This window comes from Astyanax mexicanus, unplaced genomic scaffold, assembly GCF_023375975.1.
Source record: "Astyanax mexicanus isolate ESR-SI-001 unplaced genomic scaffold, AstMex3_surface scaffold_32, whole genome shotgun sequence".
In the NCBI taxonomy this organism is placed as follows: Eukaryota; Metazoa; Chordata; class Actinopteri; order Characiformes; family Acestrorhamphidae; genus Astyanax; species Astyanax mexicanus.
This window is the reverse complement of record NW_026040042.1, coordinates 1,986,210-2,012,705: the sequence shown is the minus strand read 5'-3', so window position 1 is coordinate 2,012,705 and position 26,496 is coordinate 1,986,210. Positions and strand designations below refer to the sequence as shown.

General features: G+C 36.6%; 1 protein-coding gene and 1 long non-coding RNA gene across 3 annotated transcripts in view; both read left to right on the top strand.

Moving 5' to 3' along the window:
- The window catches only part of LOC111188312 (NACHT, LRR and PYD domains-containing protein 12-like), a 1,256,108-nt gene that overhangs the window by 714,017 nt on the left and 515,595 nt on the right, over positions 1-26,496 (top strand). The window lies entirely within an intron of this gene.
- On the top strand, positions 13,405-17,178 carry LOC125789932 (uncharacterized). The gene is made up of 2 exons (XR_007429951.1): positions 13,405-13,454; positions 17,138-17,178. It is a non-coding gene; the product is annotated as an uncharacterized LOC125789932 (long non-coding RNA).

Genomic DNA, 26,496 nt, shown 5'->3' with positions numbered 1-26,496 from the left:
CCACTACACACACACACAGCCACGAGTGATTTCACAGCAAAAACACACCAATTCACACACACCACTACACACACAAGCACTCACACACACACACACACGCACACCTCTGCACACACACAGACACTCCCACTCACTCTAACACACACCACTACACACACACACACACACACACACAAACCACTTCAAACACACACATACACCACTGCACTCACACACACACACACACACACACACTCCCACTCACTCTAACACACACCACTACACACACACACACACCACTGCACTCACACACACACACTAACACACACACCCCTTCACACACACACACACAGCCACGAGTGATTTCACAGCCAAAACTATATATATTTATTTGTTAACAGTTATTCAAAATGTCCGCCGAGTCAGTTTCCCCCTGATATGGAGGCTGATTGTGTTCAGCTCTGCAGTGAAACGCCTGTCCGTGAAAGATTCTGTTAATAATACATATCGATATGACACAAAAATGATATCACCGTTATTGAAACATTTCTTATGGCGATAAATACCGATATCTAATTATTCTCCAGGCCTAATTTGGCCACCCTCAAAAAGACGTGTGTGTGTGTGTGTGTGTGTGTTATTGTTAGTGAGTGTAAGAGTAAGTTTTAAATGTGAAGATATGGCCTCAGCTCAAACTCTATGAAGTTAAATTGGGGTCTTTAATGCTGACGAGAAAATAAAACTATTGTCACGGATAAGGGTGGAGAGGATGGACGTAAATGCAGATATAACTTTAATAATATCAAACAGAAAACTACAGCAAATAAAACAGAAAGCAAACACGAGAAAAAGCAAAACAAAAATACAAGACTGAAATAACTAAAATAACAGTTATTGAGATCAAAGAATAATCAAAACTAAGAAAACTAACACTAGAATCAAAAACCAACCTGACGTATATACAGCAAGGTAGCACACAAGATTCCACAAGGATCACTGAAACAGAGGGGCTTAAATAGACAAGGAGAGTGAGGAACACCTGGGCCAGGATAAAGAGGGGCCGGGGTTACAAACAAGACACAAGGTGAGATCACTGATGGCTAGGGCAGGGCTAGGGCGGATACAGGGACCAAAACACAACAGAAGCACATGGCTGGGAACATGACAGGAGCACAAGGGAACAAATGAGGGGAAAAACACAGGACAGACACAGGCTAATATGTGACATTACCCCCCCTCAACTGCGCCACTACCAGAGGCGCAGAGAGAGAGGGGGCAGAAGAACATAAGACAAGAATAGACAAGACCTGGGGACGAACACAGGGGCTGGAACAGAGTCAGGAAACTAAACAGGGGGTACTAACTTGGACTGGAATGGAGACTGGACAGGTGGTAGAAACAGAGACTGGACAGGGGACGAGAACAGAGACTGGACAGAGGGGTGTACATTGGACAAGGACGCAGACTGGACAGGGGGCTGAACTAGAGACTGGACATGTGGCTAGACATTGGACAAGAACCCAGACTGGACAGGGGGCTGGACATTGGGCAGGGATGCAGACAGGGCAGGGGACAAGAACAGAGACTGGACAGAGGGCTGGACATTAGACAGGAATGCAGACTGTGCAGGGGCTGAAACACAGACTGGACATTAGACAACAAAGGGGACTGGACTGGAGATTGAACAGGGGACTGGACTGAGGATGTGAATGGACATTGGACGTTAGACTGGACACTAGACACAAATGGAGACTGGACATTGGACTGGACAGGGGATGGGAACAGAGACTGAACAGAGGACTGGACAGTGGACATAAACGGAGACTGGACATTTGATAAAGGTGACTGGACATTAGACAGGACACTGGACAAAAAAGGAGACTGGATGTTAGACAAAAACGGAGATTGGACATTGGACTGGACAGTGGAAACGTACTGGGACTGAAGAGAGGGCATAAAGGGAGACTGGACATGGGGTTGAACACTGGACCGGGATGGAGACCGGGTGTTAGACAAAAAATGGAGACTGGACATTGGACTGGACAGGGGATGGGAACAGGGAGTGAACAGGAGACACGAACGGGAGAGTAGACTGGACAGGACTGGACAGGGGAACAGGGACAAAAACATTGACAGGGACGGACACAAACACAGTGACAGGAACAGGAACTGAGACATTACTGGAAATGGGTACAGGGACACAGACAGGAAATGGAACTAAAATGGGAACGGACATGGGTACAAAAATGGGTAAAGACCCAGGACTGGCACAAGGCTGTGATACTGTCTATGAGGCCAGTCTGGGCACAGTTCTGGGGGTGAATTCCAGAGGTCTTGGGGCTGGCCTAGGAATGCGTGAATGGGGGGTATATATAGTTCTGGGAGTGGGCACAGGAACAGGGGAGGTAGCGGGCACCATGGTCACAGGGTCAGGGACGGCCGGAGCCGCGGTCACAGGGTCAGGGACGGCCGGAGCCACGGGCACAGGGCCAGGGGCGGCCAGAACCGCGGGCACAGGGTCAGAGGCGGCCGGAGCCGCGGGCAACCGAGCTGAAGCAGTGGGTACCACATGGGCGGCAGGCACTGCAGACACATGAGCAGGAGCGGCGGACACCGCTGGCACTGGAGCTGACGCTGAAGCTGGGGCAGTGGGTGCTGCTGGAGCTGACGCTGAAGCTGGGGCAGCGGGTGCTGCTGGAGCTGACGCTGAAGCTGGGGCAGCGGGAGCTGCTGGTGCTGGAGCTGTGGCTCCTTAGCCTCCGAAACATACCCCACAGGTGTGCCATTGGGAAGAGGAGTCCGTCTTATGGCACACCTGGCAAAGGGGTTACCTGCTATGTCCATTTTTTGAGGTGGAGTCTAATGTCACGGATAAGGGTGGAGAGGATGGACGTAAATGCAGATATAACTTTAATAATATCAAACAGAAAAGTACAGCAAATAAAACAGAAAGCAAACACGAGAAAACGCAAAACAAGAATACAAGACTGACATAACTAAAATAACAAATATGAGATCAAAGAATAATCAAAACTAAGAAAACAGTAACACTAGAATTAAAAACCAACCTGACATATACACAGAAAGGTAGCACACAAAAGACTCCACAAGGAACACTGAAACAGAGGGGCTTAAATAGACAAGGAGAGTGAGGAACACCTGGGCCAGGATAAAGAGGGGGCGGGGTTACAAACAAGACACAAGGTGAGATCACTGATGGCTAGGGCAGGGCTAGGGCAGAGACAGGGACCAAAACAAAACAGAAGCATATGGCTGGGAACATGACAGGAGCACAAGGGAACAAATGAGGGGAAAAACACAGGACAGACACAGGCTAATATGTGACAACTATCACGAAAAAATATATATAATATCACATTATGGTATGAGAAAATGTCTTTCTATGTTTTTTTTTTTTTGCTGTTAATCTATTTTTTTGTACTGTGTGTATCTGAATATAGGTCTAATTCCCCCAGGGAGAGCAATACATTCTTTTTTTATGTTATGTTCTGCAGTTACACTATTATCTTAATTTATCTATATTATATTGAAGTCTAAAATAAACTTGGAGGTCATTCTGGGTTTTTCCTTTTTATTCAGAACTTTTGCACATTGTTGTTTTAATGGGGCTTTTTCCTGTTAAAATCCGCCATCTACAAGTGGCCGCATGTAACTGCAGCAAGCATGCTGGTGAAAAAGTAGCCAGATTCAGCCTTGTGCTCAATTTACCAACTGAAAACAACAATATTATATAATTTAATAATTATGTATTAGTAAAATTAATTATTAGCATTAACATATGAACTGTAAATAGCTGTAGTTCAGCCTGGTTAGCTCGGTCAGGGCGGCCGGATGAACTGGCCGGCCTCCAGCATTACATATAGCGGCAGAGGCTCCAGCTAATGACATTAATCCTCCATAACTCCTTTCCATATTTTGGCCACACCCCTCTCCTCTCCCCACGCCCCCACATCAAAAAGGGGTCAAAATATACTCGCAAACAAAACGGAGAAACACAAAGGAGGGAATGTATTGCAAAAAAGAAAAAAAAATTGCAAAACGCAAAGAAAAAGTGGTGTTGCAAAAGATTCATCCAAAAAAAAAATATTACAAGTGAAAAAAGGTACCTTATGTTCTCTTCTTTGTTTGCAATATTAGATTCTTTTTTAAACTTGTGGACATTTTTTTTTATGATTGTTTTATTTTATTTTCAGCATTAAAGACCCCTATTTGACTCCATAAAACTCCTCAACTCTGAAAGAACTGAACCTGAGTAATAATGAACTGCAGGATTCAGGAGTGAAGCTGTAGTAGTTTCTGTAACACTATAGGAGAGAAATTTCTTCCACACAAAGTAACAGAGTGATTTATTTATTCGTCTTTAACTCAGAGATTTTACATATCCTGTGAGTCGCAGGATTCTCCTGCATATTAATAGTGTCTCCCTGACAGCCACAAATCATGTACAGTATCCTGCAAATCAGTATATCGAGCTGCTCATGCACATTTTTGGGCAACAGAGCAACAGCTCAGTAGAACTATCAGTGTTCTCTGTGGGTGGAATTTACACTGCTCTCTTTGGCAGTGTTTAATGTAGTTCTACAGGTCAATAGCAGAGGGTTGGAATGCAGGGTATATAAAATCCATTACTAATGCCTGTCTTACCCTGTGTTTGTCTATATGATGTTAATGACTGCAAGACATGTTAATATATGTTTACAGGTCTGATTCTTCCACAGGTATAGTTAAGCTTATTTATACTTGTTCCTACAACATTGTTAGGGGCTAGTGGGGGCTGAGTGTATGGGGGGGGGTCTTTACACTCCTAGTGTGTGAAAATAACTGTACACTCATCTGTTGTACTTTTCAATCCTTCTCTCTGCAGGCTGTATAACTGCAGGATTACAGAAGAAGGCTGTGCTGCTTTAGCTTCAGCTCTGAAATCAAACCCCTCACACCTGAGAGTGCTGGATCTGAGCTCCAATAAACCAGGAGAGTCAGGAAAGAAGCTGCTCTCTGATCTACAGAAGGATCCTCACTTTAAACTGGAGACACTAATGTGAGTAACTGAATTACTGTCTCTGAAACAAACACACACACACACAAAATTGTTGTCACCTACAGTGTTTTAGAGTTGGGTTTAAGTTAACTTGTTATGGTAATATTGTATACAGTGGACTGGTAGAATTCTACCCAAAATGCACCAATTAATGGTGATTTTGATTTGATGAAATAAAAACAGTATGTTTGGGTTATAACTGAGTTCATGGTTGGGCAGTTTTGCTAAGCTACCATTGTTTGTAGCTGAGAGTCACGTGGGTTACATCACAGCATGATCAAGAACTTCCTGTTTTTAAAGGAAGGAGGTGTTTGATTGACCTGCAGAACAAACCAGATCAGACCGTTATTTTAGTGACGTTTAGGGTGAAAACAGACCTGTGTGAAACTGAGTGTGTTACTGCGGTTCACAGTCACTGGAAATACTGTATCAACTTCAATCAAATCTGTTTAACTTTTAAACACAGGATGAACTTCACAGCCTTTTCTCAGTGCAGTGAGAATATATTACTCTCTAAGACTCATTATTGTGACTCTGTGTAGAGAAGCAGCACAATATTAAGCATTTAACTAAATTAACAAACCATTTAATTTTAATATAGTTTTATCAGAGTCTTAATTTATTACATAGGAAAAAGGGGTTAATTTTTCAGTATATCATCTATAATTAAACATATAATTCATTTTAAACCTAAAGTCTCCATCTCTACAGTGTAGAGTGTGAAGTGTTTGGTATGTGAGTGTGTGGTTTTATAGGATTAAGCTGTAGTTTGTTTGATGAAGCTGTTCTGAATCACCTTGTGTGTGGAACTGTGCTCAGTGAGTTTCAGTCAGACAGAGAATGAGAGTTTTAGATTTAGAGGATTTTTTACAATTTCTGTTGCTTGTGGATGTTTTCACAATCTAATAAGGTGAGTGCTGACTGTAAGTGTGTGTTCATGTCTGATCATTCTGTTCTGTTTTCTGCTTTCCAGCATCTGAAAACCTGACCTGCTCTTATTGGACAATCTGGACTCTTCATCAGCTCTTCATTCAGCACTTCTGTGGAGTTTAGAAGCTTCCAAAATGTTCATATGAGCTGAAGTGAGATCCGGCTGTTCAGCAGCTGGAATAGCTGAACTAAACAGTAACAGATCATTATCAGAACAGCTCTAATCTTCTTATCAGAGTGGAAATAGAACCTTGTTGATTTCTATATTGTGGAGTAGGAAAGTGGGAGTCTTTTCTGTCAAAAACTGAAATTTTCACAGATGATATTTTGGTTCCAGAAGATTCTTAATTCCTACTGAAAGTCAGTGAGAGGTAGAGCAGCATTTTTAGACTCTTGGGTAAATACCCCGAGCTCTAAATCATTGGCTGTGCTAAAATGTGATGTGGAATCTGGTTTAGAGAGATCTGAATCTACACATACAGTATAGTACACTTTTATATTCTGTATAGCAGGCAGAGCAGTGAGGGTTAACCAGTCGACAGTGATCAGTTCAGCACTGTCTTATACTTTTATCATGTTGTTTAAATTAATTAGAAATGTGTTGAAACCTTCAGAAGCTGTATAAACTCTATCCAAATTCATTGTTTTAACTTTTACAGAGCCTTAAAATGTGTTTTATTACCTTTTTAGAACCTTTAACCAGTAACAGGTTGTAAATTAGCATAAGCTAGAATTCCTATTTACATTACATAACTTTTATTTTGTGTAACAGTGTTTATATGTATTGTCCCTGTAAAATATGTAAATAAACAACTATATAAATAAAATGTATTGACTCCATAGAGGTTAATCAAACCCAACAATGTCTGTCTTTATTTTCTGAATCAGAGTTTATTCTGTTATGTTTAATTATAAAAACCTATAAATGGTTTTATTGAGGTGTGAAGACTGGTATCTGTTTCTCCTCCACAGTATGAACTGTCTGTAAGGTGTAGTAGGGCGGGTAAGGGATTGTATGAAAAATAGTCCATTGGCTCTATCTGGTGGGTTTAGGTGTTACTGCTGGTGGGAAGTGAATTATTGGGAATCGGTCTGCAGTGATTAATTTATGTGCTTATTCATTTTTATATATTCACTTGTATTAGCAGGGTGTTAACGGGGTGAGTGGTTATTAAAAGTAACGATTAATAAAAAATAAAGTAAATTATTGGCAGCATGTCTGGCCATGATCTATAAGCGTTCACTTCCGTTTGGGTAAAGAAACAGGCCTTGTGATATTTTACTGATTCAGCCGTGATTCATCCCAGTAATCAGAAGCAGGTTTCCCCCCTGGATAATGGTTTGGTGGTACAGTGAGTACTGGAACTGATGGTGGTTTGATTCTGTAGAGACTGCTGAGAAGATCATCAGGACTCCACTGAGTTAGAAAATTATTTGTTATGTGTCCGCATGATTAAAATGTCACTTGATGTTTAATATTTTTAAATATATTGTACTTAAATTTCTATACTAAACACTTATTTTAAATTTAAATGTGTATTCAGTACAGAGTACAGAGAAATTGTAGTGTTTTATTCTCAGCCTGGTAAAAGTAAAAACAGTGGACATCTTGCACCTCATGGTGGCGCTCAAAATATTTATTTATTTATTTATTCGTTTGTTTCTTTGTTTTTATGTCCCCATGGGATTTTTATTTTGTCCTAATTTTAATTCTACAGTATTTATTTAGGCCTTCATTCTCTCTTTCTTAATTTCTTTTATATTATTAAATTTCACAAAACAACACAATACAAACAAGGACATCCAAGACAATTAAAACATACAACCAAAAAGTTATTACAAGCTAAACAAACAGTTTATACTGACAACACATCTCATTCATCAACCAGCAAATTTAACCCATTCATGTACTTTATGGTGGACACAGCTTTTTTGTTGCTAAGGCAGTTAGGAGACTCTGTAAACAAATTAAATTAATCAAGAATTACATTAAAAAAAGGGTTTTCCTTTAACATTTTTTATTTGTGCAGATAGTGTTCCTCAAAGAGGATCATTAGATACAAATAAAATAAATTATATTAAAACAAAAAAAAAACATATTTACATTTTATATCTACCCTGTAATTAACTTTATTAGAAAAATATTTAGCTAGACCTTTCTAAAATTATTCTGAATAAAAACATTCAAAAAATAAATGTTCTAGTTTTTCTGGATTTTTGGAGCAAAATGAATTAAATGAACAATTCTGATCTATATCTGTAAATTAAGCAAGATTATAATTATATGGGTAGATATTACGCAGGATTTTTTTATGTACTTCTCTGATTTTATTATAAATACAAAATTTATATAAAGGGAGTGACCAAGCTTTCCTCCAAGAGATCTTTTAAAACAAGAACTCCAATATGATTTCCCTCGTGGTATAATTTTTATTTTGGTATAGAATACTTCCCTAATATACAGTATTTATTAGAACAATTTTCACTTCTAAATTTTCGACCATTAAAGGAAAAAAACAAAGGTTTAAACTTGGAGACGGTGTAAAATTACATATGAGATTCCATCAGCATTAATAAACCTTTAGGAATAGCTTTAGCTACAACTATAAACTCTTTATATATTTATAGGAAATAAAAAAACATTTGTTAATACAAACAAAGAGAGTAAATGTTCAGATTTGTCCAACAAATCAGCAGCATAATAAATATCCCTCTCTTTCCAGCGGGGCAGAAATAAAAATTGGTGGCCTCAAGTTATGGGAAATTTGTGATCCTGTCAATCAAACGCTGCGGGGGCGGGGCTAATGGGTTCCGCCCCTTTAGAAGGTTCTGGAATTGGTAACTCACCCCAGAGCTCCACATTCAGATGCTGGTCCAGGTGAGGAATAATATTTCACTATTTTTAAGTAGATATTTGCAGTGTTTAATACAGTACATGTACAGCGGGTCTTTTAATATAAATATTATCATGTTTTTTGTTCTGTATCAAAGATAATTAGCCTGCTAGCTAGCTATGTATTATGCTACAGCAGAAGCTAACGTGCTAACGCCAGTGCTAGACCAGTCCTGTTCCACAGTAAAGATGAGGGTCGGTGGGGCTCGTCATTAACTTTAACGATAATTAGATTAAAATAGTTCTGTCTCGGCTGAATAAAACCCAGTAAAAATGTAATAATGTGTTTCTTAATTCAGCTCTATGTACCAATAAACGCTACGCTAGGTAGGTTAGCTAACTATCCAAACGGTTTCTGAAGTGAGCTGTTTTTATGTTTTCCCCACGTTTAGAATATTTAACGTTACTAATAACTTCTTACAAACTCCAGATAAATATTCTGGAATAAAACACTGTAGTGAATATTAGCAGTATGTTGTGTATTTAGCTCTTTATGTAATGTCTAGGTTAGAGTGTATAATGCGCAGCTCCTGCCGCTCCAGTTTCTTCATACCTTGGATTTTTGCGCGTTGAGAAAATTAGCCGTTAGCTATATTGAGGTACATTTGTTAGCTATATTTAACTTATAGTCCTGTGTATTAATAGTCTGAGGCTTGATTAAGAAACTGTCATTAGCACATTTTACTTTAAATTTAAATACTATAACTAACGATTGTTTTACGGTTGTTGAAAGTAGTTAATTTACACAGATAGTTAATTTAACTCGATTTTTAGCTCTTTTTTTACACAAACTCTAGAAGATGTTGGTAGGAAAGGACACAATGTTAGTCAGACATGCTAATACTTGGTTAATTTGCTTTGGCCGTCTTCTTTTATAATAAATTTATTACAGAAGTTTGCCTGTGCACCACATCATCATACAGGCAGTGGTGAAATAATACAGATAAAATGAAAACAGAATATTTCTTAATAATTTATCTTCAGTTTTCTGGTTGTTAGTTCTCATATTTATAGTGTTTAGTGACTGAGAACTTAAACTCTTTAAAAGAATATGGTTCTGTTAAAAAATCTAATTTACACAATTTTCTTCTTACCCCACATGTACTCTAGTTTTATAAAACAAATTACAGCCATAAATACTCCATATACTATCCAAGATCAGTCGTCTGCAGCCATGCTGTTTAAAATGACTTCCCCTAGCCCAGGGGTCACTAATAGGTGGACCGCGGTCCGGGTCCGGACCCAGACCGATAAACTACTGAGAGGATTTAATTCTGACCGTGTTCATTTAAAGCGGCGGAATGTTTATTGTCTTTATGGTTTATGTGCTTTACAGCGCAGTAAGCTTTACCGAGACAAGATTGCAAAATATTCCACTTTACTCCACCTGATCAGAAACTCCTCAGCAAGAAAAAAACTCCCGAGCTCGCAGGCGCGCTCTCTCTTTACTCCCAAAACAACCCTGTCAACTCCCCCCATCAGTTTTACCCACAACATAATAAAGTCTGTTACAGTAATAATATTAAATAAAATAAAACTACTGTTTTTTTAAAAAAAAAAGGCTGATATTTTGGTCAAGTTCAGCAAACATTTCTCCATATATTGTACGATTTATAATTCATGTAATTATTATCATGACAGGCTGGCCTAAATCTAATATAAATAAAATCAAATAGAATAAATATAGCATTTTGAAACAAAGTGAACATACAGATTCACATTATTAGACTCGATATGTTAATTTTTTTATTTATAGTTTTATTACTTTTATTGAGTGATTTATTTACGTTTTTATTTATTAATTTATTTTTATTTTGGCAGTTTTGGTCCTCCATAGCAATGAATTTTATACAGTAATAAAACACAGTAAAAAAGATGGTCTACTTTATATCTTGTCTGTTAATCAGACAGTGGTTGTTGGGCGTTGCTGCGTGATGCTGTGATTTGCTCTTTGTAAATGAGGACTTTGTGGAGGACAGGGTTCTGGTAGTTGGGTGGAGTAATAAACTGAAGTTGGAGGACGCCCCTCCATGTTCGGTTCTTCTTCTTATGCGTTTGGGTGAACTGACTGTCCGACCCAGAGTACTATAACAGAAGAGTCCGTGCGCCGCGAGGAAAGAGCCCAACAGCGCCACCTATCAGAGCAGAGAGAGGAGTGACGAGCAATGTGGAGAAAAACCACATAACCAGACTAACCAGCACTGTCCTAAACTCACTTCTATCAGAACAGAGCTCCTTTTACGGGTTTTACATTTTATAGATTAAAAAAGAGTTTTAAAAAGTTAGTTTGGACAGTAAGAACAGCTGCAAACTCCACAATTGTGGTCAAGTGTAGGATTGTGTTGTTTGAGTGCAGCTAGCCAACGCTGAGGAACTGCTTTAATTATAACAGATAAATTTATGTTAAAGTTTGTGTTAATCTTGATATAATAGGAATCTTTCTGTTCAGTTGGAATCTAATCGTGTATTAATGTTTTAATGAAACATCTATAAACATGTTTTGAGTGCATGTGTTTGGTAAAGTCACGAGTGACTCAGACTTATTCTGTTTTATATTTTTAGATAATGGCTTTTATAAGAGCAGTATGGGGTGAAAATGGTGTTCAAATGGAGGATTTTCTCCCCAGTCGATGGATTGACCATGAAAAGAAGGAAGTAAGATGGTCTAGAAGGGGGCAGTTTTCTGCATTTAATCAAAAAAATAAAAAGTCAGAGCCTGAAAGAGACGGGTTCAGCTTTCAACTTGTAAAACAGAAGATGAATCAGGTAAATATTAATAATATAATCATAATAGTATATGTATTGTAATGTTATGTGCAGTCAGTTATTATTTTATTATTTTAATAGTAGATGTAGAGCAGGAATATCATGATTATGACTAAACTACTGGCCAGTCAGACAGTGAAACTGAGGAGCTTCTAGGAAAGAGAAAAAAGAAAGTAAAGATTTTTGAGGATTTTATTTAAGGTACTGCCCTCTCTCTCACACGAGCTCATTTTACAGTTTCTTTATAAGGATGTGTGTTACTGTATTTTATAACCCATGGAAGATTCATTAGCTCCAGGTCAGCAGTGTTAGAGCAGAGGAAACTGAAGAACACACATTTTAGCTCTTAGAGTGGGAGATGTGAGGAACTCAGAGCAGAATAAAGAGTTTACAGATATGATCCATATATGCAGGAATATGTTTATATTAAACATCAACCATCAGAGCGACTCAACAAAGCTGTTCTCACAGTTTTTAATGAGACAAACTTCTCTGATATTTTTAGACAAAGAGAGATCAGAACACCAAGCAAACAGCTTTTTAAAGATTATAATTAAAGTTAAATAATTTGTGTTAAAATAATATATACCAGCTATGTGTATGAATGTATTCATGTATATATGTTTTTTTGTTGTTGTTTATTAATTAATGTTTTAATGCACGTAATGGATTGTTTGTATTTATTGTAACTTCTATTTTTATTTAATTTAAGACGTGCTGAAATTAATACAATCACTGTACGTTTAAAAAATTAACATACAGTACTGTGCAAATGTTTTAGGCACCTGTGGGAATTTCAGTAAATAAAAAGCTTCTTATCTGTGCAGTAAGTGTTTATTATCTCAGTAAAACACATTACAGCATTACAATAAATACAAACAGCAGTTTTACAAAGAGCAGAGCAGCTTTTACAGCCCTGTTTTCCTTAAAACATCTCCTAATCTCTCCTCCTCATCTGAGATTAATAGAGTTTTATTTCTAGTTCTCATCATATTAATCAACTCCTGGTTTGGTGAATTGGTAAATGTGGTAAATCAGGTGAGCTGCTGACGGAACTGAACATAATAAACACATGCTGGCTGAGGAGCATCCAGGAGAAATCTGGAATCTCTACACTTTGTTCTTCAGCTTGGCTCACAGGATAAAACATACTTATAGTTAAAAATGAGAAATTCCTTGTTACTTTTTACTGTATTTATGTTTATTTACATCTGTTCATATATCATATGTGGGGCTTTTTTCAGGTTAAAACACTCATATTGCTGAGATAAATAGATTAGTGTAATTTGCTTTGGTGCCTAAAACTTTTGCACAGTACTGTATATATGTTAAAAAGTTATAGTGTAATTCCTCCATTCATCCACAGTTAAACACTGTGTTCTGATTGGTCAAGAAACACATCACTCCTCTCTCTTCAACCTATAAAAAGCCTTTCAGCGCTTCCTCCCATAGTGAGGAACTGATCCAGTTTAAACCGGTTTAAAGTGAAAGTGAAATCTTCAGCAGCTTCTGTTTAGATGAGAGAAGAAGGTGAAGAGCGTTTGGATAAAAAGCACAGAGGTAAAAACTGAAGCTTTAATACTAGAATTTACTGTCTGATCTGATATTAAAGAGTTTTAGACACAAAGAGAACAGAAATACATAGAAATATTTCAGATAACAACTTTAAGATGAAGGAAACACGTGGTCTCAACTGTGTGTGTGTGTGTGTGTGTGTGTGTGTGTGTGTGTGTGTGTGTGTGTTTACAGGTTTAGATGTAAAAAAAGGTCTAAGATGAGCTCCAAAATGAGTGTCTCTGGGGAGCAGCACACACAGGAAGCTGAGAGGTGAGAGAATAATGTGATTTTTTTGGTGTAAAATAAGTTTGTTCTCATGCTGTGTTCATGTGCTAGTTGAAAGATCGTACATCACAGGAACTTATTCTGTATTTCCGGTCCACCTTAAAAAGTCTCAATACCAGTAAATTATTCAACCAATTCATAAAATCTAGATGAGCAGAAATCAGAGGGGGTTGTGGGTATGATGAGAGTCTTACTGAGCTTGAAAGACCAGATCTCACCATTTAACTGCAACTAAAATACAAAATACAGACTAACAATCACAAATTATCAGAAAAATAATTAATGTTTACCCATTATAACCCAATAAACACAAAACATGATTTAAGAACTGAACTCCACCAGAGGTCACTGATAGCTTTGCTTAATAAGCATAGAAATAACTGATCAAAAACAGATCAGCATAAACTATAGATTAGTCTTAACCACAGATTCTAAAACACAGACCCTTAGGTCACACTACAGTACTTAGACTGAACTGATTAAAAAGAACAATCATTTATAAACTGCTAAAAACTAAATCTTAACAAGTGAAATTATCTTATTTTAAGGTGATACACAGAACAGAGTTACTGCTGTTGGTGATTTTCACACTGTTTAATCAAGAGCTACACGGACATCTGTATCTTCTGTTTCAATGCAAGTCAGAACTGATTTTGCTTTCCTGTGAGAGACTATATGTGAGAGAGTGAAGCTGACCCATCATATCATTAGAAATGAAAAAAATATATATATATATATATATTTCATTGGTTAGTGCTGTTTAGTAATGTTTGTGCAGCAAAAATATGTGTTTGTGCTCTTATCATTATTGAAATATTAAACATTTAATTTCTGACCTGTTATGTAACACAGCCCCTTATTTGTGGCCAAATTGCACTAAAGTGGTCTCGTTGGTTAGTGCTACGTTTGTGCAGCATAAATGAGCGTTTGTGCTGTTAACGTTATTTATTATTAGGAAAATATTATTAGGGAAATTCACACCCATTAAATAATTTTTACCTAATGACTCAATAACAGTAACAGCACAAACGCAATCTTTTTTGCTGCACAAACTTAGCGCTAACCAATGAGAATGCTTTGGTGAAATTTGGCCTTAGATGAGGGGCTGTGTAACATAACGGGTCAGAAATTAAACGTTTAATATTTAATTAAGGAGAACAGTAAATATAATGTTTAATATCTCAATAACAATAACAACACAATCACAGCACTAAAAAACAAGACCACTTTGGTGCGATTCAGCCACAGATGAAGGGCTTTAAATTAAAATTAAATTGTTTAATTTCTCAATAACGATAACAGTGAATATGATGTTTAATATCTCAATAATGATAACAGCATAAATGCTAATTTTTGCTGCACGAATCAGCACAAATGCAGCACTAACCAATCGAAATATTTTGATACCATTTCTGATTATATGAGGGGCCAGCTTCACACCCATTAAATATTTTTTTCCTAATAAATCAATAACAATAACAGCACAAATGTAGCACTAACCAACGAGACCATCTGAGTGCAGTTTGTCCACAGATGAGGGGCTGTGTTACATAACAGGTCAGAAATTAGATGTTTAATATTTCAATAAATGAATATGTTTAATATCTCAATAATGATAACAGCACAAACGCAGATTTGCTGCAAAAAACAGCAGAAATGTAGCACTAACCAATGGAAACTTTTCTATTTCATTTCTAATGATATGAGGGGCCAGCTTCACTGAGGTCCTTTAAGCACCTTCAGGATCTTTACACGAGTCGAGTCTGGACTAGATTATAAATAAATAGTCAGTCAGTCAGTTATTTACCCTTTCTGACTCAAACTGAACGTGTGAATGAGTCTTGTGGAGAAACAGACTCATTCTCCCAGTCCATCACCAGCAAACAGCACTATCAGCACAGGTGACTGGTGATCTTTATATTGTAAAATAATCTGATGTTTTCTTGAAATAATTCTCTGCAGGCCTTATATAATATTTAAACCCAGATTACAGCTGTTAAGTATCAGGGGGAGGAGTTTTTTCTTCTTCACTTACCTTAAAAATCAACAGGGTTCTTTAGAATCAACACTGAGAGAAAGCTGGTTCCTTTTCCTGCATCATGGTGTTAAACTCTAATATTAACTCAATAAGATGTTGATGAGCAGATCAGCTGGATCAGGTGTTTGGGAAGCAGGAGCAGAGCAGTGAGTTGGGAAATGTTCTAGGCTAACTCCAGGCAGCTGCGCTTGATTATATCATTTACCAAATGACTCTTTATACTCTAGAAAGTGCACAAAACAGACTACAAATACAGTTTTATTTAGAATTTAATAGTGCTTGAAGTTAAACACCTTGGGCCCTGTTGTACACCCTGTGCAAGACATGTCACAATGCTCTTTGCTATCTTACACCCCGTCAACAGTCTATTTTTACACCTTAGACCAATGAAATTAAAATAGAGTTGGAGTTTAGGAATAAATCTACACTGATGGGCGTGGTGGTCTGAAAGTGAGGTGTGTTCAGGTAAATTTCTGGCGTGTTACTATCTTGGCGGCGAAAAACACAGGTGCGCCACACAACAGTCAATAGTCATCCACATGGACACGCATATAATCTTATACGTGTGCTGAGGCACACGCTCAGCGTGGGTACACCCCCGCCGGTTTAACACACTCCGCCATGCCGTGCTTGTGTGGCATTTTATAGAACGCTGGACGAGATTTTAATTAATAAATTAATATATTTTATATTTTAACAAATGTGCCCTGGTGATAGAAAACGCACGCTAACATATAGCTTTATAAAGGTTTTTAAAGTTTTGAAAAATTGAAGTTCAGCACCAGACAAGAGCGCGGTGACAATGTGTTTTTATGTTTTTTTTTTTTGAGTATATAAAAAATATATAAAAGTGACTTTCAGTTAAATAATAGCAAGGTAAAATAATATTAAATTATGTTCAGTCAAAGTGCTTCTCTCTTTTCATTTTTTTATGAGAGAATGATTGAGAATGAGCATCTGTTGAAATTCTCAAACAGCAGAATGCGTATATCTGCTATATTAAGCTACAGTTATTAAATCTGTGTACTGAATATTAATATAAATCCTTATAAATGTCAGACATAGTTATAATTAATAATAACTTATAGTTACTGTGCAGATTTTAAAGTATATTTATTTTATAGTTGATTGCTGAAGGCTCTGGGCGAGGTGTTTTTTGCTAAAGGTAAAGGTGGTAAAGAAGTGATGGTGTGTGGTATAGTGAATGGGGAGAGCAGTGCTCGTGATGATCGGTGATCCAGTTCTGGTTGCGCAGCTGACTGTTGATTTTAGTCCGGGTTTATCTGGATCAGTCGTGCAGCTCTATTATATCAAGATAGAAACACGCCAGAAATTTACCTGAACACACGTCACTTTCAGACCACCACGCCCATCAGAGTTAATATATTCCTAAAGTCTAACGCTATTTTAATGATGCGTGAAAATAGATTTTTGATGGGGTGTAAGATAACAATTTGCTTCGCTATGCATCTTACACAGGGTGCATGATAGGGCCCACAGATGCACTGCTCAGCACAAATCCAGCTTTTACATCAATCAAAAAGTAAATAATAAAATAAAATTTTATTTTAACATCTCCTTCTGCTGAAATCTACTTTTTCTTGTTCTTTGTTTTTGTTTGTGTTTACAGAGACATTAAATGTAAAAAATGGCCTAAGAAAAAAAGGTCTAGTAAGAGTGTCTCCGGGGAACTGGACACATTGAAACCTGAGAGGTAAGATAATAATGTGGTTTGATGTAAAATAAGTTCTTTGTTCTCATGCTGTGTTCATGAGCTAGTTGAAAGATCTTACTTCACATCACCTTATTCTGTATTTCTGGTCCACCTTTAAAAGTCGCAATAAGAGTAGATTATTCAACCAATTCATAAAATCCAGATGAGCAGAAATTAAGTGAGTTATTGGTACGATGAGCAGTCTGGGTTTGAATGATCAGATCTCACCATTTTACTAAAACCAAAATACAAAATACAGAAGGAGCAGAAACCTGTGTTCTCCTGTCAGTATAAAAACCTAATTATGATTTTAGAACATTTAGAGAATTCTGGAGAATTTAGAGTTTCTCAGCACACTTCCTGATCAGTTCTAAAACCTGTTTCATAATCAGAACATTCTTCTTCTAATTGTGTTCATATTGTGTTCACAGTGTTCTGCCATCAGCAAAGATAAAATTATATTGACTAAAAACTATCAAACAATGTTCTAGATTGTGTTTCTGAACACATTAACACTGCAGAACCCTGAACCTCAGACCATAATGATTCATATGCAATGTTAAACCTTTTGCACAATTTAGTTTTTCTTTTGGAGAAAAATTTATCCATCATCTGGTTTAAATCTCCCTGAAATGCATCTCTGTCAGCATATATAGACAGAATATGTTTTTAGCACTAGATATAGATTTTCTGGTGGACAAAAAAAAGAAAATATTCCTCTATGGCTCATTTTTGCCCTTTACACCATTTAAGATTATAAAACCTCTCATATTAATTATTTCAATAATTATTATCTTGTGTTTTACAGATAATTCTTATAAGTTGTATGGCCAAGATTTTCTGAAATAGGAACACTGCCTATTTCTGTCTGACGCACAAACCCTAAACCCTTAGAACAAACAGTTTTTGATCTGGGAAATCACAGTCCAAAGATTCCATGAACTCACTCACATTTCATTTAATATGATCTTATGAGAATGAACTTTGAACCTGGAAAACTCAGTTTCAGGTTGATGCCTGGGAAAATCACAGGCTGATGCAAGAAACATAATACTGTTCTTACCGATGCAAAAGGAACAAAGATCGTTTTACGAGCCGATGTGACCCTCACGCAAAAATGAATGAATTTGTGATTTCAGCCAAAACCAGTTTGGATGTGAAACTCGTTCACAGTAAATGTGTGAGTTCACTTAAAGTGTAACGTCTGTTGTTGAAGATGACAGAAGAAGGAAGAGTCTATCAGAACTTCAGTGCAGGAAGATACAGCTTGTATTCATTAGTATGTCCTCTGAACTATAAGTGTATACACAGGGCTTATTCCACTCCATACTTAAGATACAACATGGGCAAGATTCCCACGCCTTACTGTACTGTCTGTAACACTGATTCTGTTGCTACATTTTTAAATATATTTTGGGAGTGCAGTGTGATTTCTAAATTCTGGGACTAGGTTTTAATTACAATTTCCAATATGCTTGAAATTCATATTGACAAAAATCCATGTGAGGTCAGTTGTTTTACCTTTACACTAGTTCAATAGAGACTAATCTAAAGTTGCATTTTCTTAACCTGTAAATTCTGTACTTTTGTATTGTTTTCATCTTCTTCTTTGGGAAACACTATTGACAGAACAATAATAGCATTGTTCTGTATCAAGGTTAATTATCATAGATCTTCTTTTCTGCCATGTTATAAGATTAATGGTCACCTCAACTTGGGATCTTAGGAAAACAATTTTATGTCCGAGTTTCCCCACCAGTAGTTACTAATCGAAAGGTTGTTCATGTTCCACTTCCCAATCAGAAACTCGTATTTACCATCATTCCAAAATCACATTAACGTAGAATCACACCAACATGCTGGAAAGGTTGTAGATGGTGTCTGATTCTGGTTGTGTTTTAGACTGGATCAGGATAAGAGATCAGACTCACCTGAACCCAGCTGTGTCTCCATGAAGAGTGACCAGTCAATGGATAAACCTAGAAACTTCAGAAAGAACAACAGTTCTGCTGATCTCAGGTAAGGATGACGTGACTTTTTTGTGTTCTCTGAATTCTACAACTATAACTTCTATACAAAAACACACTTTAGATATGGTAGCAATTCTACTAATCTCAGGTAACAATGATGAGAAGCTTTTAAATTGTTTAGATATTTAATGTTCAAATGGACAAACTTTATTCGTTTTTGCAAATATTTACTTAATTTGAATTTGATGCTGCAACACGTACAAAATCAGTTGGGACAGGGGCAACAAAAGACTGGGAAAGGTGAGGAATGCTCGAAAAACACCTGTTCAGAACATTCCACAGGTGATCGGGTTAATAGGAAACAGGTGAGGGTCATTATTGGGTATGAAGGGAGCATTCCTGAAAAGTTCAGTCGTTCATAAGCAAGGATGAAGAGAGGATCATCACTTTGTGAAGAACTGCGTGAAGAAATAGTCCAACAGTTTAAGAACAGCGTTTAGGAATTTAGGGGTTTCATCATCTACAGCCAAGGGCGTAGGAGCGGGCTTGATATTGGGGGGGACACATTTGCCAATATAAACCCAAGCCCACCCTATAGTTTCGTAGAACAATATTTGTGGAAATTACTTTTAATTAAAAGTAAATTATTATTATAAGGTGATTTTACAACCTAAACATGTTACTCCACGTTACAGTTACTGTTGTTAGAAAAAAATTATGCATGCAATGCCTGAATTATTGTCACGCCTGACCCTGTTTCCTGTCTGTCCTCGTGCCTGTGTTGTCCCACGTGACCCGTGCCCCTGTGTTCTGCCTGTGATTTTCCATTACCTCATGTCTCATTTGTAGCTCCACCCCTTCCCCAGGTGTTTCCACTCACAGTGTGTTTCCTGTTTAGTTAAATAGCTTTCCTCTGTCACTTGTCCTGGTCGGTCTTTGCACTGTCTCCTGTTGTTTGTCTCTTTCTCTGCGTTTCTTAGATTCTTAGTGTTTCCTTGTTCCTCGTAGCCTTTAGCTCTCTTCCCTTGTTATTTTGTTCCTAGTTTAGTAGTTATTCCCTGTTTAAGTTCTTAGCTCTGTTTAGTTTCTTGTCTACTCCCTTGCCCTGTCTAGCTTTAGTTATTAGTTTATTTCTTTGTTTATCTACTCTCGCTTTGTTTGTTAGTTATTATCTATCTAGTTTAGTTCCTTATTGTTTTCCTCGTTTGTTTTTTTCAGCCTCCCTATTTGTTTGTAGTATATATTTATCTTCCTGTTTATTCTGTTATTTTCTAGTTCCCTGTGTTTTCCCTAGTTTATTCCCTTGCCCTGTTTTAATTTATCCTGCCTAGTTTTATAGTCTCCCCGTTTGTTTATCTTTAGTACCTCTTGTTTGTTTGTTAGTTTTAGCTCGCCTCTGTTTCTTGTTTTTCTTTGTTTCTTGTTTATTTGTTTATTTGTTTATATATATATATATATATGTATGTTTATTTAAAAAATTCGCCCTACCTGTAAATACGCCCGCCTCCACGTCTCTCTGCTTGGGTCAAACCCTGACAATTATATACATACGACCAAAATGATCAGTTATCACCTAATATTTATAATAATATAACAGATTTGGTTATTATTATTATTATTATTATTATTGGCATGTCAATTCTGTCGTATATTTACATTTTCTCCTGCGCTTTTATTTTTTTTTCTACTTTCCTTTTATGGTAAAGAATGTAACTTTACGTTTCATAGAGATTTTTATAAACGTCAGGACATGTGGTCTTACTGTGAACTACAAATGAACAGAAGTCAGGTTACATCAGTGTTTCTCTTACATATTCTACTGCATATTAACACTGTTCTGCATATTCTACAGCTTCCTCTGCTTTAAAGACACTTAATAAAGTAAGTGGTGGTATGATGTGTTTAATACACTGCTGGATATACATAATGATTGATTTAGGTTTCATTAGGGGCTAAGGGATTTTAACAGGTAAACTCAGTAAAGGATTGTTTATTAGCTGATCAGCTGGATCTGGTGGAAAACACTATTTTAGGGCAGAGATCAGGGTTAAGAAACTGCTTTAAACTACCAACATAAAGTACTGTACTAAATTCTGGCTATCCTCTACATCCAGCTTCTAGCTAACTAGTTAGCTAAATAGATTTCCGTTCATTATAGCTTACAGTAAGTCCTGTAATACTACATTAATAAACACAGTTTGAAAATGAAATAGTGATTAGCTGATCAGGTACATCAGGGCAAGTTGAACATTACATATATAGTTTATTTTCTTTAAACTCTAAAACTCCCAATCTAGCTCATTCCTAAGTTAAGCTAACTCACTAACACAGCTGCAGTTTATTAATCACACAGTGGGTTTGATCTGTGTGTTTTGATTCAGAGACATGTATTTTTAACCAGCTATCAGAAACATATCATCACAGTTGAAGTGGTTAGCTCCGTTACCTTTCTGTTAGAAAAATCTCCGTATATCCAGGTCTGTTTTAAAATCACGGCTGCGTGTCCCGATCCCGCTGCTAAATCTCACAGCGAGGCGGAGGGGCTTCCCCCATCAGCAAACTACCTATCCTCCGCACGCCGCAAAACCAGCAAGCTGATTGGCTGTTTCTACTGAGCGGCGGGACTTAATACCTGAACCGGCTCCGTGATTGGTGCAGTCTTTCTCCTCATTAATAGGACAGCTGATCTGAGCGAAACTATATCATTTTTGGGGGGAACAAATCCACCTGTTTCTAACCCCCTCCCCCCCCCGGTTCCTACACCAATGTCTACAGCCCATAATATCATCAAAAACTTATTGGAGCAGCATAGGTACAACATGCATAAAACATGGAGTGTACTAAATACCATCATCAGGAAGGACCTGCAAGAGTAGACACTCCAGAATATCTTACAAAAGAAGACGATACAATTATAACTAAAGAAATGATTCATGAGTTTAATGATTACTATGTACAAATTAGATACAACTTAGTAAAAGAGATTGTGAAACCAACAAATAAGGATGGTGTAGACAAAGATACTGTTGATATAAACCCTTTCTCTATGTTTAACAGGAGAACTGATAAAAAATAATATACTGGAAATTGTAAAAAAACAAAAAAAATAATAAAAAGCAAATAAAACATCCACAGACTGGAATGGAATAGAAATGAGTACAGTTAAGTCTATAATAGAATGTATAGTGAAACCTTTTACATATATCTGTAATCAGTCTCTTAAAACAGGCTCATTTCCTAATAAAATGAAAATAGATAAAATTATTCCAATTTATAAAAGTGGAGACTTTCACCAGCTCTCAAATTACAGATCAATCTCTCTGCTCTCCCAGTTCTCAAACAAATTTAAAAAAAATATTTGTAGAGAGGATAAATAATTTCATAGACAAACACAATTTACTGAATGACCAACAGTTTGGTTTTAGAGTAAATAGGTCCACCTCAATGGCGGTGATGCATCTTGTAGAAGATATATCAGCTGCAGTGGATCACGAGGAATATGCTGTTGGGGTGTTTATAGATTTAAAAAAAGCATTTTACACTATAGATCATGAATTATTAATGACCAAATTAGAACGATATGGCTTTAGAGGAGCAGCATACTCATGGCTTGAGAGTTACCTTGATAACAAGTATCAATATGTACAAATAAATCATTTTAAATCTAAATTATTGAAGGTCACTTGTGGAGTTCCACAAGGTTCAGTATTAGGACCGATATTGTTCACACTGTATATAAATGATATCTGTGTCAAAATTGCTAAAATGTGCGTTATTTGCTGATGATACTAATCTGTACTGCTCTGAGAAATGTTTGGAACAGCTACTGAATACGATGGAAAGGGAACTGACAGTCTTAAAGAAATGGTTTGATATAAACAAGCTATCCCTGAATTTAAGTAAAACAAAATTCATAATATTTGGTAAGAGACAAATTAAAAAAATACAGTTAAAACTAAGATTGATGATGTTAATCATAAATGTTAATCATAAATTATGCTGGCAACAATTAAACTTTTTGCAATACTATATACAACTAAAGATATATTGAATCAAAATTAACTTTATATACTGTTTTGTTTCTTCATTGTTCCATACATGAGCTATTGTGTGGAGCAGTGGGGAAATACATATAAAACCAACACTAAACCTTTAAATCTTCATATTACAAAAGAAAGCTATAAGAATTATAAGTTAAAAAAACATACTATGAACCAACCAACAAATTATTTATTAATCTACATATTTTAAAATTCAGTGATATAGTCAACCTTTAAACTGCACTGTTAATGTACAAAGCACAAAACCATTTACTTCCTATCTGCATCCAGAAGCTGTTTGAAATTAAAGAGAGTAAATATGAACTTAGAGGAGTAGGTGTGTGTTTAAAAAACTAAAGTAAGAACTGAATTAAAAAATAGATGTATATCTGTTAAAGGGGTTCGGTTATGGAATAAATGTGAAAAAGATTTAAGAATGTGTAGAACACTTTGTAAATTTAAAAGAATGTTTAAAGATAAGATGATAAGCTCTTATAAATATGAGGAATTAACTACTATTAATGATGGGAGGCTCTGATATGTTGATGAACACTAACATACTCCTGTATTATTTATGTGTATGATTTGACTATATAAGATGACAATAAGATTTAAAAAGGGCAGTAAAAATAAGCATTAGCTTCAGACTACACCTTTTCAGTCATTATCAGGTTTGAAACTGAGAATTTTTAATTACTTATTCTCATTAATATTATTACTTGTGACGCCAGGTAGTGAGGAGTGACACGAGCCGAGTTAAAAATACAGACAGGTTTATTAGCAGGATGGCTAACAGACACTGCTAACAGAATAGCCAGGCAAACAGTGATCTCACAGATGACAGAAAACGTAGTCAAAAATACAGTCCGAGTTCGTAACCGAGAAGCAGTCCAACCATACATCAAATCCAGAAAGGGCAAAACAAAAGACAGAAACCGATAATCCGAAAACAGGGTCGTAACGAGAAGGCAAGAACAATATACAGAAAAACGCTTAGTATGTAACATAAGTTAGCAATACTTCGCGGTGTTTGTTTACAAACTGCTGCCTTAAATACCGGAGCCAGATAGAGATGAACCGGAACTAACTCAAAACACGGGAGAATCAGAGCGTCGGAGTGTAATGCGATTGGGTGAAGACGAACGGGTGCTGTTGACGTCATTATCAGAGATATTCTGGGAAATGGAGTCCGACAGTGTAGAAGAAGACTGAGGCGGCGTGACATTACTATTATTTAGTGGTGTGACGAGACACTAATACCACGAGACGAGACGAGATTTAAAAATAAAATTTTAAAGAAAACGTCAAAAATGAAAATGGCTTGAAAACATTTATAAACAAAATCATATAACACAATCTTAACAGACTGGTTTCTCTCACACATTGATTTTATAAGGAATAGAAATAAAAATAAGAATAAAAAATTTAAATAAAACTTTTCTAGGTCTTATATAGTGCAAACAATAAGTACAAACCACAACCAGTCATATTAAGACTATGGTTTGTGTTTTTTTCTCCTAAATTTCTTGTAATTTAACTATTCATAACCATAACCAGTCATATTAAGACAATGCTTGAAGTGAAACAGAGACAGAACATGTTTTTAAATACAGTACAGAGCTAAGGAATTAGTATAGCTGCCTATGAAACATGTAGGATTTACTCACAGTATTTATATATGGTTTGTGTCTTGTTGGTCACTCTGTTACCGTTTATTGTTTCCACTGGAGCCAAAATGCAGCCAGATATACAACTTAAAAAGGGGGTATGCAGCTTATGCGACGCATGGGGACGCTGCACTAAAGGGGTCGCCACATGAAAGCCCTAAATAAATTTTCTCTCAGGAGAAACAGCCAATCAGCTTGCTGGTTTTGCGGAGCACAGTGGGCCAGTAATGACAGAACGTTTGCATACACCACAAACAATAAGTAGTGGCACTGCTGCTGTGTTGCCAGATACCTTTTAAAAAGTCCACACTAAACTATTTTTTTTACCCGCGAGACAGGTTAAAGCTTGACGAGAAATATAGTCGCGTTTAATCTCGAACTTAATATTTTTAATCACTGTTACTATTGTCACTTTGTACAAAAAGAGTGTAATTTTGATGAACCAAAATAAACTAAACTAAACTAAAAAAATATTCTGACAATTTGGAAAAATCTCTGCAAGTAAGCTGCAGAAAACCGACATTAAACACCCGTGACCTTCGACCCCTCAGACGGCACTACATTATAAACTGACATCATTCTGGAAGGGATATTAATCACCACACGGGATCAGAATCACTTCAGAAATCCATTAGTTGAACTTCCTGAACTAAAACTTCCACACATAGGGTCCTCAGTTCCCGAGCGCTTATTGAGTTTTTAAAGGGAAGGTGATTTAACACAGTGGTAAAAACCATCCCAACTTCTTTAGAATGTGTTGTAGACGATCAGATTCAAAATGAGTGAATATCTGCTAAAAACAGTAAAGTTTATCTTGTTTAAACATGAAATATTTTTTTTCTTTTAAATGAATTCAATTGAATATAAATTGAAAAGGATTTGCAAATTGACGTATTCTTTTTTAATTAATATTTTAAACAACGTCTCAACTTCATTTTTCTAAATCGTCTTTGAGATGTTCCTGAAAGACTCTCAGAATGTGAGAAACATGATTTAGAAAATAAAGCTTGAGAGGTTGTTCAAGTTCAACTTCCCAATTATAAACTAATTTACCATCAAAATCACATGAATGTAGAATCACACCAACATGCTGGAAAGGTTGTAGATGGTGTCTGATACTGGTTGTGTTTTAGACTGGATCAGGATAAGAGATCAGACTCACCTGAACCCAGCTGTGTCTCCATGAAGAGTGAAGAGTCAATGGGTCATCCTATAGACTTCAGAGAGGACAACAGTTCTGCTGATCTCAGGTAAGGATGACGTGACTCTGGAGATTAAGATGAAAAGACACTTCTATGTTTTCTCTGAATTCTACAACTATAACTTCTATACTAAACACACTTTAGAGAAAACAATTCTACTAATACAAATTCTAACAAATAGAATCAGTCTGTGTGTGGAGGTGTTTGGTTTTGTACACCTGTGGTAATGGAAGTGATTGGAACCTGAGTTTAATGATTTGATTGGGTGAATGAATACTTTGGGCAGTGTAGTGTATAATCATCACTCTGACTGAGCTCTAGAGATCCTGTGTGCAGATGGGAGAAACTTTCAGCAGATAAACCATCACTGCAGCTCTCCAGCTATCTGATCTTTAT